Below are 16,729 nucleotides of genomic sequence, written 5' to 3'. Positions count from 1 at the left end.
ATGGCTATTTTTAGTTAAATTCTATTATATGCCCAAAGTTATTCTGTCATGCTTGAGGTTTTTTTGTAGGATAAATGAGGATGGATAATATGCAAGTTTGATTTTTGAGGTATATGTTTTTTCTACATTTCCTTTTCATAATTGTGTCCTTTTGTAAATTCTAAAAGTTGTAAGCTTTAGCTTCTTAATGAACACCATTTTTCATCTTATGGTGAATTCCAGTATGGTGCAGGTACAAGAGTTTTGGCTACGGAGTTTTGTTGCGTTTTTTTGATGGGTTATATCATACTTCCTCAAAAGACCTCTACTTATAATGACAAAACATTTTTTTATGTGGAACCTCCATGGCATTCAAGGAAAGATGCCGTATGATACATGTACTTTATAAAGTGGGTTAGTTACTCATGTTAAGTATTTTATAATGTGACTTGTATTTTATGGAGATCTTCAATATGGTACAAGCCCACATGTTTTAGCTACAAAGTGTCTTTGTATTTTTCCAATTGTTTATAGCATACTACCTCAACAGATCTCTATTTATAAACAATGAGACTAATATTTTTTATAGGATCCATGACATTTAAAGAAGAAGAATTTATGATATCTATACTATATATTAAGGAGATTGGTTTTCCAGTGCCACGTGTTGCAATTTCCTTTATCCGGCTACAGTGAGGACAGTGCGCACGTAGGGGGGGAGAGAGAGAGAGAGAGAGGCGGCCGAAGGCCACCGGCCACACTATAAGCATTTATGTGGATTAGTTACTCATATTTATTGCTTTTTCATTGTCCTTTTTTGACATTGTGTCATTGTTATGTATGTTTGTGAAAAAGATGATTCAATGCTATCGTATGATTAGTATGGTCTAAAGACTTTTTGATAGTTGTCTATTTTTTGCACTTGCCAATGGACAATGCTCACTAGTTGGCATTTGAATGTTGTCTCTTTGAGCGTGTTGATGGAAATATTTCTCCAACATGGATCTCGCATTGGACTTTGTGTCTTTAAGCGAGTTGATAAAAGGATATGACCATTGGTTTGTGTCTTTGTGCACCAACATTTTGTTTAAGGCTTGTGGCTTTGTGCATTGACATTTTATTTTATTTTGGATCATGTTACTAGCAAGATGTTGTGAGCATGTATATGGCAAGGAAGGGTTTGGGTTTCTTGTACCACATGTGATCATGTAACTTGAAGCTTGCATCATGCAAGACACTAGTGTGGGTGTGAGAATTCTTGATCAGATTGTTTGTCTCGTCGATTGCTGGAAAAACATGATGTGATGTTTATGCCAAACCTTTCACCCTCAACAAAGCACAAAAGGCCCTTAATTAACTTTTGACTATACATGTGGTTTTCAAGAGTTTTCAACTTTACATGTGGTTTCTTTTGATTGTGAACAAAAGAAAAATTATTGTTAAAATTGTTGTTTTTTGAAGCACACCATTTGCAAGCTATGAACATGCTTTATGTTTAAATTTGTTAGTGAAAACATTGGAATGGTACTCAAGGACTATTGGAGAAACATGTGTTTTGTGGTAATTTGGTTGATGTGTATGGCCAGTTGTGGCTCATTCTTATATGGAAAATTGATGTGGTTTACTGAAGTGTGTTGATTGCAAGATATGCCCAACATGGTCATGATAATGTGGTTTCTTAGAGTGTGTTTATGGCATACGTGGGGAGGTGCAAACACCTCACATGCTAATTGTGCACCTGGATCGATTTTAAATTTGAGACAATTTTTAGCTAGAAAATTATGCACAACGTTCAATCACAAATAGATAGGAAAAGGTTGAAGGTGATCTCTTTTGGTGGGTTGATGCAATTCATGAATTGATCTTGTAGAAATAATCATGATTTCACACTCGTGGGATGAAAGGCAAAAGAATTTATAAGTTGTGAGTAGATTGTTACATTGTTAGGTGTTCATTTTCATGCTTCAAACCTTACTGGTTGGGTACGAGAAGCTGTGGAAAAACAAACTCGGTTTGATTACTTGTAATGATTGGTCATCGATGTACACTAGAACTTAGATGAATTTTGGGGAAGTTTTCTATCGAGTCACACATCAAATTTTGCATCAAGCCGGTCATAGAGAAGGGTTGATTTGGAGCAGGTCAAGGGCTTATTTACACTAGCTTTGGATGGGTCAGAATTGGACGAGTATCCAGAGTGCACGACGCTGACTAAGCAAATAATTTGAAATTCAAACTAAGACACATTGAGGATATACCCGATTCGATCCCTTAGTATGTTGTCAGTCACTATGATACACATTCTTTGACTGGTTTTACTCAACTAGATCATGTGAGACCTAAATTTTATATATAAGATAGGGGTATGATATTTTTCTTCACTGATTGTCGTATCAGAATATTTCCTAATATGAGCCGTATATAGGGGTTTTATCAAAGTTTTCCGCTCGCATGTGGCATCCCGTTTTGTATATAGAGTGAATCCCCCGGGTCTTCTTTTCACATAACTTCAAAGTGAGTTTTTGGAATCTCTCAAAGGAAAATATGAGCATGAAAATGTATAGTCCAAAGTCTAGAGCCACACGAAAATGAGGGATCCTTCTCACTCCAATGCTGGACTGTGTCTTTAACCTCCACACTTAGTTTTCCTCTTTCGAGTGATGAGCTATTGAAATAGAAGAATGTCTCCATAAATGATGTGTACCTACTCCACAAGGGGAGAATTTGTATACCAACGGATGCGGACATTCGGTGCCAAATTCTTTATGACTATCCCAACATTCTAAGTGTAGGTCACAAAGGCATAAAGAAAACTTATGCTCTCATATGGTGATAGTTTTATTGGCCAGGTTTACATAGATATGTTGAAGACTATGCCTTGCATTTTCAAAAATGTCAAGTAAATAAAATAGAGCACCTAAAGACAGGAGGTCTCTTGCATCCATCGAAGATTCCTAATAATAAATGTAAATTTATCTCTATGGATTTCATTGTGGGCTTACCAACCACTGTAGGAGGTCATGATTTGATATGGGTGGTTGTAGACTTATTGACTAAACTTTGCAAGTTTACTCTAGCCAAGTCCACAATTAAGACTCTAGATGTTATTTGGGGACAATCTGCATAGGTTATATGGGTTTCCAAGTAGCATTGTGAGTGATCCTGATCCCAAGTTTAATTACTATTTTTAGACAGTTGTGTTGAAATGATTGGGTATACAACTCAACATCAGTATTGCAGATCATTCTAAAATGGATGGTCAAACTGAACCAGTCAACCAAGTTCTAGAGGATATACTACAAGCATACATTAGCAGGAATAAATTGGATTGGGAAGATTATCTCCCTATTATTGAGTTTTCTTACAATAGTGCTAGCTTGGGGCGTTCACCATTCAGTACCCCCTATATAACGTGAGTTTGCGGGGTATTAAGAAAACCCCTCTTTTAGCATGTCTGAATGAATAAAGTGACCCCTCATTTTAGGATTTTTTTCTAAAATTGAATATAAAAACCCTTATTTAATGTATCTTTGTTAAATTGCCTTAAAAATTTTCATTTTAAAACCCCTCCTTTCGAACTCGCATTATACATAGTGCACCCCTCGAGAGTGCTAAGATGATTGGTTTTATTCCTTTTTTGCTTATGTATGGTTTTGAACTTAAATCACTAGTTATGGTGGGGTTGGCAATTGAAAATCTTCAGAGGGTCAAGGATTTTCTTCAGCACCACATAGAAATGTTGAGACTGGCTCGTCAATATAATTGATGATCATAGGATTGGTATAAAAAGTATGCTGATGAGAAACGGCGGCAAGTTACCTTCATGAAAGGGACTCAAGAGGTATTTTTATATGTGCTAGAGAATCCAAAAAGTCCAAATACTGGGCTAACACCTAAATTATATTTGAGGTATTTTGGGCCTTTTAAGATACTCAAGCAAGTTGGTAGTATGGCCTACAAACTCTCATTACCTACGAACTCTCACATTCATCCAGTATTTCATGTAAGTGGTGTACGTAAACACTTACATAAGGATGACAGTGTTACTGATCAATAGATTCAAGTTGATTTCAATGAACCTTTAACTGACTCACATGAGCCTGAGTGTATTCTTGACTATCATGATCTACGTATGTGTCATCATGTACATCAACAAGCATTAGTCAAGTGGAAAGATAGACTTGATAAAGGTGCCACTTGGGAAAACATTAGTGTTCTTAAGAAGAAATTTTTCACTTTTGTTTTTTATAATGCAAACGCTTCCCTAAAGGGGGAGTAATCTCAAGTCAAGAGAGAGAGGCCATGGGCCAGTATGAATGTGGCTTGGGGGTGCCTACAAAGGGCAAAGAATGGGTGTAGAGTGGCCATTCAGACTCCCAGTGGTCTTAGAAAAGCCGATTCCCAACAATCTTCCCCTTTGGGTTTGAGCTATGACATAGTGAAAAGAGCACAAGAGGCTCATAATCATTGGTATCATATCAAGAATAGCTCATGCGCATAGATTCATAAATGGCTCATATCCATGGATACCTAAAGTGGCTCATAATCATGGGTACCATAATGACACATTCTCAGACTTCCCATCACACTAATGATCATAACCGATACCAAGCTCTCTCCAAAATGGTACAATGATTAAGGCAGAGGTAATTTATAATGTGCTCCTCAAATCAATTATGGTGGATCATTCATAAATGCACCAATGGTATGTTTACTTATCTCCACTACTTGCACCAGCCTTGCCTTACTTATAAAAAACTTAACTTTTTTCTTAATATACAACTTATTCCTTAAGTAATAAGAGATTAGGACCTTCACTACCATGAGACAAGCGGGGCTCAGCAATATAGTAGGGAAGGGGACCATATGAAAATTTGTGAATACAATACTTAAGGCTTAAATTACTAAATTAACTTACAAAAACCAATGTTAATTTACCAAGTTTTTAACAAAGCACTCACATGACTATAAGAGGTGACCTGTCATACTTGGAGATTATAGGTTCTCATAATAGTAGTATTTGGGAAAAGTGTGCCTTAGCTTAGACTTGAGCTGGTTAGAAATTCAAGACAGCTAGTTGCATCATATGGTTTAGGCGTGCTTAGTTCTGCAATAGATAGAGAGAGCAAAGAAGAGAAGACGAGAACATACTTTTCTGATGCCAAAAGAACAATCTCAAGAGACCTCAAAGATCTATGAAGCAAGCCTAGAGACAAAGAAGAAGGGGGCTTTTAATGTCTAGGAACTGTGCGTGTGTGTGTGTGTGTGTGTGTGTGAGAGAGAGAGAGAGGGTTGTTTTTGTGGGGTGTTTTTTTTGGGGGGAGGGGGGGTGGGGGGGGGGGCGTGGAAGGGGATTCTAACATTGCAAGAAATAATCACTAGATTGACTTAAAGGTTTTAAAACTTGGATGCTTAACATATCCCGGTTGGCAATGTAGATTTCTTGATTGAAAATGAAACATCCAAGTTGTAAATCAGTGGAACCTTGATTTTCCAGGTCAAAAATTGGGCATTTAAGTTGTAAATCCCCTAGATTTTGGCATAAATCTTGGTTGTCTGAATAGTTTTGCCTTAATGGTCCGTGGATGACGTCATGGCTCAACGCGAGCATGACAAGACCTTGTAATTATTTGGGTTGATAAATATAATTCACTCACAATTGTGAGTTTTGCTATTAAAAAGAAAAAAACACACATGGTCAAGAAAATGGTTTTCTTCGAGCATTGCTTTCCCAAAGCCTGAAATTTCCTCTTGTCTTATTGATACAATTTCATCTTGTCATTGAACATTCATGTCCCCTTTTATTGTTATCCAAGACATGCCCCTTCCCTTCCAGGAAAGTATTGCAAATACCGAGAAGATTCCAAGAAGTTACTTGAGAAGACTTTACATTTAGGCTGCATATAATAAAACAAACTTTTTGAAAGAAAATTGAAGCAATTATCAATGGCGCCTCATCAAAAGAAGCAATTATTCTTTTAAAGTTGTCACTTAAAATATAGATCATATCTCCTACAAAATCTAACTTAAAATATTTGAAAACTAAAAAACCTATCAAAAAATCGTCAATGCCAAAAGTGAAAGAGTGAATGTAGGAAGTGAAAGGCCTTCTGAAAGTGTAAAGTCAAATGACTTTGCACGAGAGAAGGTGGTCTATCGTGCATGTAATGTAAGTGTGTCATTCTACATTTGCGTTCTTCTTTTCTTTGGCATTTTATTCTCTTTTATTGCTTAAAAGATAATAAACCGTGCCAATCTTCAAAAAGGGTCTTATTAAGTAGAGTCTGAGTAGATGCTTCTTTTGCCTTTCAAAGAAAAAGGTGAAGCGAGCTAGTGGTGGAGACTCCCACTGGAGAGAGAGTGAGACAAAAACATTATTTCATGTCACATGGAGGAGAGTGGGAGATGACGTCCATCAGGAGATAGGACGATCGTGGAGAGAAAGAGGGAGATTGTTTTCTGCTGTGGATGCGTCAGGCAAAGGCAAAGGGACAAAGAGCTGCGTGGTCTTCGAGCAGAGAAGGAAGAGAGAGTTATGCACTCTCTAAGGGCAAAGCGAAAGCGAGAGAGATGCACGGTCTCTGAGGGTGGAGGCGGAGAGAGAAAGAGAGAGAGAGAGAGAGAGAGAGAGAGAGAGAGAGAGAGAGAGAGAGATGCGCGATCTCTGAGGACATATGAAAAGGAGGGGGACACCGAGAGATGACATGCATCATGGCGGGCAAGGAGAAAGAGAGAGACAAGTGATTGTACTCTCTCTCTCTCTCTGTCTCTCTCTCTCTCTCTCTCTCTCTCTCTCTCTCTTTGTGTGTGTGTGCGCTTTTTCTGTGGTCGCTCTCTCTTCTCTGTCATTTCAATGAGGTGTTGATTAGCATTTGTGTGAGGATGTGTTATCACCATTACAGGCTGAGTTGCACAGGAGGGCACGCGCTCGGGGGGTGCACTATGTAATCATGTTAATGTATAATGTGAGTTCGAAAGGAGGGGTTTTGAAATGCAAAAAAATTAGGCAATTTAACAGAGATACATTAAAATAAAGGGTTTTTACATTCAATTTTGGAAAAAAATCCTAAAATAAGCGGTCATTTTATTCATTTAGACATGTTAAAAGAGGGATTTTTTTAATACCTCGCGAACGCACGTTATATAGGGTGGTACTAAATGGTGAACCCCCCGAGGGCACGAGGTGCATTTTGAAGGGGATCGGGGAGCACCACAGACGGAGAGTGAGAGAGAGAAGGAGACACACAACACAGATATAGGTGGGGAGACTCAAAGAGTGAGCAGCCCCCTATACACTTATGTTATGTATAAGGTATACAAGTCAGTGGGCGCCCAGACTCTGGGCGGCCGGGCAAGGCACAGACGCCTATACCCCAACAACCTCCCACTTAAAGGCGATTGTGCCTTTAAGCAAGGAAACCTAGTCTAAAGACTACAAAAGGCGAGAGAAAACCGCTCTCAACCGATGCCCACTGGCTGGCTGTGATCGTGTGCATCCGGCTGTCCTTCTCCCATGTAAGTCCATACACCACCAGACGTACCGCACACGTACTGCAAGTATGTACGCAATACCTGCATATCTCCCTCGTGCACTATGCCATCATCAGTCAACAAACGACTGACAACCCCAACTGCAAATGCTCCCACTGCAGCTGCGATATCTGGTCTCAAGATCAGCATCTCATACATGAGACCACCGAATGCCGATGCAATGCTAGCGGACCCTGCTAGCTCTACGGAGCATGCATCAACATATATATCCCTGGCAATAGGCATCTCTGACTGACAAGGTATGTCAGCCATATGCATCTCCTGACTGTCCGCAAAAGACGCATCAATCTGTCGTGCAACCTCAGAGCAAACCAGCTGCTCTAGATGTCTGCTAGAAGACATATCCTGCACAACTATATCCCCATGCTCATTGTCGAGCATAGAAAGGAATGACTGCATAATCGCTGACATCTTAGCCTCCTCTGCAATCATCCACTGCAAACATGACCACTCAATCTGCTGTGACTCACGAGACTTCTCATGCTCTAACTCCGTATGCATAGACTCTTGCACAACATCCTCCTGTCGTGACTCACTAGAGCAAGACCGCTCTACCTGTCTATCCTGCATAGAAGTATCTCGCACAACTGACTCTCTGCTTTGCTCAGTCACTAGCAAAGCATGCATGTCTGACTCTGTCACCTCTCTATGTGACTGCTCAAGTCGTGCCCCAACTGTGTGCACAACGAGCTCACTACTCTGCACTCCATGCAAAGTATCCTGCAACCCATGAGCAAAAGATACTCGCCTGCTCTTTCGCTCTCTACTTGGCTGCATGATCAGAGAGACAACACCGTCTCTCCCATGATCCACATGCAATGGGTAACGTGTACCACTCCTGGCACCTCTCGCAATCACTAGCGAACCCAAATGCAACGCAAAAGATCGCTTAAGCAGCGATACCCGACATCCACTATACCATAACTGTCTTACTGAGATCAAATCCCATCTCAGATTTGGCACATAACGCACATGACGCAGGGTAAATCTCATACCACTGGGCAAGGACAAACATACGTCTCTTGCACCCTCAATGTCATACACAACACCATCAGCCATATGCACACAACCAAGTCTCCCACTAGAAAACGTGCTAAACCACTCACGATGCGGCGTGACATGGAAAGTAGCATCTGAATCTAGTAACCAATGTGAAGACAATGTGCAATCCGATATGCAATCCGTAGACATAAGATCGTCTGAAGACAAGCTAGATGTAAATGTGACATCGTCGTCACAAGCATACTCAGTAACCACCGTACTGATCTCACTAGCATCTGTCATGCCCAAATCTGCATCACACATCTGTCGCCTCCGTTGTCTCAAACGCCTGAAACATCGACGCCTAATGTGCCCTCTATGTCCGCAATGCCAACATGTCAAGTCTCTACGCCGTCGACACTTGAGTGTGGGACCAATCTCTCCCATGGACATAGAAGTGGGACTAGACTTCCCTGTAGACATGGATGTCGCGTAAATAGCATGTAAACTCTGCCATAAAGCATGAGTTCTAGTCTCTCTCGAGACCTGCCAGTAAACAGACTCAACCAAATGCAAATGAATCGTAGACATGGCTAACTCATCAAGATCCTGCCAATCATCATCACGCATAGAATTGGGCTTCGCCGATAAACCACGCAAGGGTTTATCCTACCCCAAATCCGTCAATGCAACAAGCATATGTTCCTTCCAAGCAACAAAATCTACACCATCAAACTGTGTCAGACCATAACGCTGGAAGGCAAATGAAAAATCATCCATAATGCTCGCAAAAGAGCAACTAACAATGAGTAGCAAATGTCAACCAAATCAGCCCTAAACTGGCTCGAATCGCATCAACAAAAGTTAGCAAATATGGCTGTAAGATATGGCTGCAAATCAGCCCCAAAACAGCCCCAAAATTCAGCTCTTAAACAACTGCATAAACAAGTCACAAACGTGTCCCAGATCAGCCTACAATTGAGCCATACATGGACACCTGCAAAGAGGAAACAATGGCTGAAAATTCAGCGCCCAAATAAGCCCTCAAACCTGTCTGTAAAATTGTAAACCTGTAGCTGAAACCTGCTGAAAAACCTCAAGCCATTAGTGCTCGAATCCGGCTACCTAACTCGTAGCCACACAAGCATACATCACAATACTCACTCCTGTGAGTGTGCCAAGATAATTGTACGTCTGTCAAACCGTGAGCTAATCACCAAGTCCACATTGTGCGGTATCGATGCATACACACGCACAAATCTCCCACCTGCAGAGAACACCGCACGCAAATGCTGAGTGCAACCCGCAATCTCTACCTAGATCACATAAATGATACGCATAAAACTCCTGGGAAAATTTCGCCAGAGTTTCGTCAGTAAAATGGCCACAAAACCAGTAACCAAACTGACTGCACGCTCAAAACCATGAGCAACCAAAGCGCATCAAACCGCACTCCAAATGCATGCACCAATCTCCACACTTTGCATACATCATTGCAAACACCTGCAAATCTAGTACACAAATATCTTCTCTACCTGTGACTGCCAAAAAACATGCTCGAGGCATACATTGCCGAGCTCAAAATGCAATCACATTAGTCTCCCTGAGCATCAAACCACATAAGGCATACATCGTATCCTCCCACCTGTGAGGAAACTTGCAGCAAATATCACTCTCACATCTGAGAGCAAGCCATGTGTGGAATCCTCGACACACAATAAACAACTGCTGCTGCAGAAAATTCAGCGTTCAGAATTTTAAAATTCTGATATGACGAGCGCGTCCGGAGCGTGCCAAAACCCCAAGGTAGACTCCTGGATCACATGTATTCGAGTCCGGGTGTGAAAGCTATGCCAAAAAACCTCCGTTTCGACCCAAAAACGCAGCATAAACTGCCAAAAGAGGGCTGAAAAATGCAGCTCCTCAACCGTAGCTCGAATGAAGTTTTTGATGGCTCGAATGGCTTCGAAAGGGGGGTAAAACGGCAGGACACTTGCTGGAAACGCTCTCGAAAAGCTGAATTTGCAGATGCCGAAGTCGAAACCCTGTTTGCACTCTTGAAAGTGCGCGCGCGCGGACGCGATTTTGGGAATGAAACTGGCTCTCCGCTGTCGTCGTGACTGTGCACACACGCGCTCCCTCCGCACCTACGCTCTGATACCAATTGAAGGGGATCGGGGAGCACCACAGACGGAGAGTGAGAGAGAGAAGGAGACACACAACACAGATATAGGTGGGGAGACTCAAAGAGTGAGCAGCCCCCTATACACTTATGCTATGTATAAGGTATACAAGTCAGTGAGTGCCCAGACTCTGGGCGGCCGGGCAAGGCACTAACGCCTATACCCCAACACATTTGTGAATGAAAGGGTTGTGCCGTCTACTTCAATAGTGGTCGCCTCACAGGAAGGTAGCTTGTGAATGAGAGGTGAATAGTCAATGTGAAGGAGTATAAAGGGATAAGCAATTTGGAAGGGGAAGGGGGCTAATTATGATGCACAATAGGCCGAGAGAGAGAGAGAGAGAGAGAGAGAAGAGCTAAAGGCCCCAAGTGCAAGCGAGTTAATTTGTGTGATGGCAAGGTATTGAATGCCATGTGCGGCTGCAAGAGAGAATTGCAAGCATGAATAGATGAATCGAGGAGATACTGAAGGAGACGAGTGTGAGAGAGACAACTATGGTGGTGAATGGAGGCAAGAGGCCATGCAAGGCGGGTGATGGAGAGCTTGGGTAGGCGTGCGCAAGCGGCATAGAGGCGATGACAACGACTTTTTTTTTGAGATAACCAGATTCGGTGGAATAAGAAAGAATATGTCTCTCCATTTTGTTTCTTCACCTAGAGATATTTCTCCACGTATCTCTCTCTACTGCGAGCATAGACCGTACGTGTGTGTGTGTGTGTGTGTGTGTTTGTTGCTTTGGGCTCAAACTAGCTGCACCGTCATGTCCTCTCTCTCTCTCTCTCTCTCTCTCTCTCTCTCTCTCTCTCTCTCTCTCTCTCTCTCTCTCACTCTGTGTGTGTGTGTGTGTGTGTGTGCGCGCACCAAGACATCTCTCTTTGTGTGCATTGTGATGTTCTGGGGGAGGGGTGTTTACAGAATGGCATCGACTGAGCGCAAGCCTGTGGTTGTGCGTTGAGATGGAACCAAGATAGGATCGATGGGATTGCAGAATGGACTGGGGAGGGAGGATGGGCACATGTCATGGGCCAGGGGACTAGTGGAATGTGTTTCTTCTTATGCAACTGCTGCCAAGACTTACAGGATGCCAGGCTTTCGTAGGATAGCGTTGTCGATGCAGGGCAAGAGCTAGGTAGGCTCTTTGTAAGCCACAAATTACCAGGTACATACCAGAGTGAAAGTACGAGAGGCGAGGCTCTCATGCATGCAAGACATAGGAGGCTGGAATGCATGTTGCAATTGCAAGCATTGATGCTCAGAAACACAAGACCAAGGAATCTGAACAGATTTTTCCTCGTTGCAGGCATAGCGACTGTAGACGTTGAGGAGCAAGCCTTGGAGCCACTTTGGATTGCGCTCGTGTGGTCGCGCTACGACTGTGCCACGAGAGAGGAGGGGAGATGGCAGGTGATGGCGATAGCAAGGCGGTTCCTGGAGAGAGAGAGAGAGAGAGAGAGAGAGATAGAGAGAGATGTCATGTCATGGTTAGAACACGGATGTGCTAAGGTAGACAAAGGTGGGAGGGAGGGAAGCCATGAGGTCTCACAATCAAGGGGATAGGAGGGGGACACGATGGCGTGCTGCACTGTGCAAAGAGCAACGACAACAACCAAGGGCAAGGAGACACGATAATCCTTATGAAAAAGGAGGGAGCCAAGGAATCTCACGAAGATTTCATCTAATGAATTGAGAGTAGATCGACTAGCTAGGTAGTGGTGGTAGTAGTAGGACCCCTCAATTTCAAAACACTAAAGATCCTTTCAAACCATTTTAAGTGCATAAGGGAAGGGAGAGTCTTAAAAAAAGAAAAGACAAATGAAGGTTAAAAAGCAAAAAACTTTTTATGGCTATAAAGAGAGGTGGTTGAGTGCATGTCAATACATTTGTGTTTCTCTTCTCATATAGAGTATCTTTAGACTTGTAGGTAGTGAATATGTTTTTTTTCTTTCTAAAAGAAGCTTTAGAGGACAGTTGTGTCATGCATACTTTCAATGTTTTCACCGATGATTGACACTTACCTTAAATATTGTTTTGTTATTAAAATATTAATTGGATCTTTTTATTTCATCTTTTTTTTCATACTCACAATTGTTAGTTGAGATAATTTATATTAACTTGCAAACTATATGTGTTTAGAGGGGCTAGGGTTCACTAGAGGTTTGTATACAAAAAAACGAGGATACCAAATCAGAGATGATACGCCTACCCTCTTGAGTGTTCTAAGCATCTCAATGCATGAGTCAATTCTTTATCCTTTTCAGCTAACCCTCTTTTTGCTCCTACAATATGTATGAGCTCCTACAATATGTATGATCTCAGTGCTCAAATGCACAATATCATCAAAATGAGCTAAAATCAATTTGTCCTAAAAAACTCGAAGGTTCCTAGACTTCCAAACCTGGTTCAAGTAGCACCATCTAGTAATTTGTGTGCACACCAAAACGGCATGGCTTTGGCTTCCACTCCCTTCTAAGGTCATTTCATCCATAAAGAACATGATCTTCCAAGTCTCTAGCGGCCAGCCCCTACGAAGTAGGGCACTTGCCGAATAGATGAAGGGGGTCTTCAGAGGATGACCTGCAGCCAAAGCAAGGGTCATAGCCGATCCCTCTTGCATGCACCTTAATCCCAATAGGCAAGGCTCTTCAAAGCACCTTCCAAATGAATACCTTTATGTATTCAGGCCCTTTAATCTCCAGATGGTATTAAAACTCTTTTGCCAACGTTCTTTTGACCAATTTTTCTTCCAGATTATGTTGAGTGGGCATACCAATCCGCTTTGTACACCAGCTCATTATAGGTATTTTGGGTCTTGGGAAGCAAGAACACTTTTTCTTTCGGCCAATGCCAGGCTAATCTATTTTTGATCCACAAACAGAGGGAATTGAGGATTCAGCACTTCCAAGAGTCTACTGATTAAGAGAATTTCATATATCCCCAACTTATATGAGCTCCACATCTTTATAGGAAAAGCTTATCTCCTCCCAAAGATGAGAGAGCTTAGAAATTCCTTTATTGCTTACCCATTGTGCAACTTCCCTCCAAAAGGGGTCCATGGAAACCCTCCCAAGTTTGGAGAGCTAGGGGGACGAATTGAGAGAGGAATCCTTGAAAGTAGCTGAAATTATCCCCCCATTCCAAGATTGTTGCGGCTGCTCCGTTACACTTTCATGCTAGTTCCCCTATGCAACTGCCAAGCTTCAGAGAAGTCCCGAAAGGTGTCAAAATCTTGTCTAGCACAGTGCCCTTCTTCCATATGCCCCCTTTTGAGGCAAGCTTTGTGTCGTTTATCATATCCCATGCCACGATAGCCCATTCTTGTTTTTGGTCCTTCAAAGAGACAACAAGTTTGGCACATGAAGCTTTTGCATGCAGCATGGGGTCAATAATCCCGATTTCGCCTTGATTCCTAGGTCTCACTACCCATTCCCATCTCCCCCATTGGCAAGGGGTTGTGACTTTTATGTTGCTTTTCAACAAGAACTGCTTTATAGGCTTCAAGAAATCTTTCCAAGTGGATTTTCTCAGTTTCAGAAGCCGTGATACAAATGAAATGTATAATATCATAAAGGCATTGATCACCATGACTCTACTATGGAAGGGGAGGAGCACAAACTTCCATCTTCTCATTTTACTATTTATTTTGGTCAAAAGCCAATCAAACCTCTATTTATTTGTAATGCTCACCCCAAGTGGAGTGCCTAGGTGCCTGAACACAATGTCCCTACCTATAACTTATCATGACCATTCCGTGAGGTCGAAGGAATCATTTTCTGAGAGAGATATCAATCTTGACATCTTTTTATTTCACCTTTTATTTCACATACTAATGTGTCTTGACTTTTCTTGCATTCAATTGTTCTCTCTCTCTCTCTCTCACACACATACACACACACACACACACATATATACATACATATATATATATATATATATATATATATATATATATATATATATATATATATATATATATATATATATGAGTTCTATTATTTCACCTTTCATTTCACAGCCCTCATATGGCTTGACTTTTCTTGCATTCTAAAGCTTAATTCCAAACAGTGTTCGAGAAAGTCTCTTTTATTAAGCGGTCATTGGCCAAATTTCCTCCTCGCAAAGAAGCAAACCGGAAATACTAGCAAATTTTTTGAAATCTGCAAGATTTTTGAACTATTTTTCTTCCATTACCATGGTTTGCGACCGGCTAGTCTCGGTTTTCAACCGGTTCAAGGCTAATATCCACCAATTCTAATTAAACTCAACCTAATGACTTTATCGCTTTCTTATTGTATTGTTTTAGAAAACAAGTGTGATCTTCCATTTGAAGCCATTGGGAACACCTTATATATTAAAAGATTATAAACCAAGTAACTTTCAATTCATTTGAAAGTGGGTTATTATGAACTTTGCTTCCTTTATGATTACCTTTCCTTTTAGCAATTTATTCGTTTTTTTCTTACTTAGAATATGGTAAAGCAAAGCAAATTTTCCGTCCATTTAAACAATGAAACATTGTAGTACATACTGGCTCATCCAAACAAATAGGTTCAAAGCCTTGATGGAAGTTGCTTTTGAAGTCCATCCATTAAACAATGTAACATTATAGAGCTAACTTTAAAGTGTTCATGGAAGTTGCTTGATTTTATCTTGCTTGTCTTGATTTGACAAATGATGAAGAGAGCTTTGTCCATTCTTTTCTAAAGTTTCCCATAATTATAAGGTGGAAATTAAGGGGCAAGATTTTATTCCAAGATAAGCCTTTTCATAATTGCATGTAAAGCTTAGTAAGAGTATCAAATGTGCAAGACGTGTTGCATTTGCTAGAAAACCCCTTAAAAGTTAGTCTACATTTTGTTTACATGTGTAGAAAAAAATGTAAATATTGCTCGTGTGGTATCACCTCAATGATGAAACTGATAGGGATTTTAATTATTGATACATCTTTGATTCATGGAGTATGGAAGATGCTATAGCATATTCTCCTTTTTGAGTATGAATCTTTTCTCAAATGCCACACTATCTTTCACTTTTCTATGAAATTCTCTTCCTCTTTTCTACAATTTTCATTGTTCCATGTACAATACTACCCCTTTTGTGTGTTCCTATCAACAAGAAATGTTGGATCCAGTGTTCGGGAAAAGTGTGCCTCAGCTTAGCCTTGAGCCGGTTGCAAAATCAAAGTAGTTGGTTGAGGGGAGGACAGAAAGGAGAAAATTTTGCTTAAAATACATTGGATCTTTTATAGGACAGCACAATCACACTCTCTTTTCTATGAAATTCTCTTCCGCTTTTTGGCTTTCTAATATGCACCTTAGTGAAGTTAAGCGTACATTTTATTCCACGTATATTTGATGTGAAATACTTACTTATTCAAAAGTTTTTTTGATACTTTAGTTTGTAAAAGAGTCTTTCTATTTTTTATTTTTTTTATAGAGCCTCCATTTCATTTAATTGTTTAAAAGCTTTAAATTTTTCATTTGGTTTAATTCGTCAATGGTCACTTCTTTTTAGAGAGCTTTACATGACTTTACTTTCTTCTCATTTTATTTGTTTTAGAATGCCAATGCGAGCCTTTGACATTGTTTTCGTCATTCCACGTGCAATACCTCTGGTATTTGTTCAAAATGCCACATTGTCATCATGCAATTTTCTTTGTTCCATGTACAATACCACCGCTTTTGAGTGCTCATATCAACAAGAAATCTTGGATCCCTTATAGGACAACACAATCACGCTCTCTTTTCTATGAAATTCTCTTCCTCTTTCTGACTTAATGAAAGAACATGTATTATGTTTAGTTAATTCAAGTCAACTCAAATGAGCATTGTTTTTTAAAAAAAGGTTGAAGAATCATGGTGTCCGGTTAAGGAAATGTAATGCAAAAGTAAATAAGGGTTGTGTTTGTAGAATTTATTTTTTCACTACAAATAGTTTGAAAGGTTGTAGAGTGGGTATATTATAAAGGGAGTAATAGATATATGAAAAATGGTGACTAATAGCTGTGAAGATTCCATTTGAAAGCAAACACCCCTCAG

The sequence above is a fragment of the Adiantum capillus-veneris genome, chromosome 3 (assembly GCF_014529385.1).
Source record: "Adiantum capillus-veneris isolate H3 chromosome 3, ASM1452938v2, whole genome shotgun sequence".
Taxonomy (NCBI): domain Eukaryota; kingdom Viridiplantae; phylum Streptophyta; class Polypodiopsida; order Polypodiales; family Pteridaceae; genus Adiantum; species Adiantum capillus-veneris.
Note: the sequence above shows the minus strand (reverse complement) of the source record.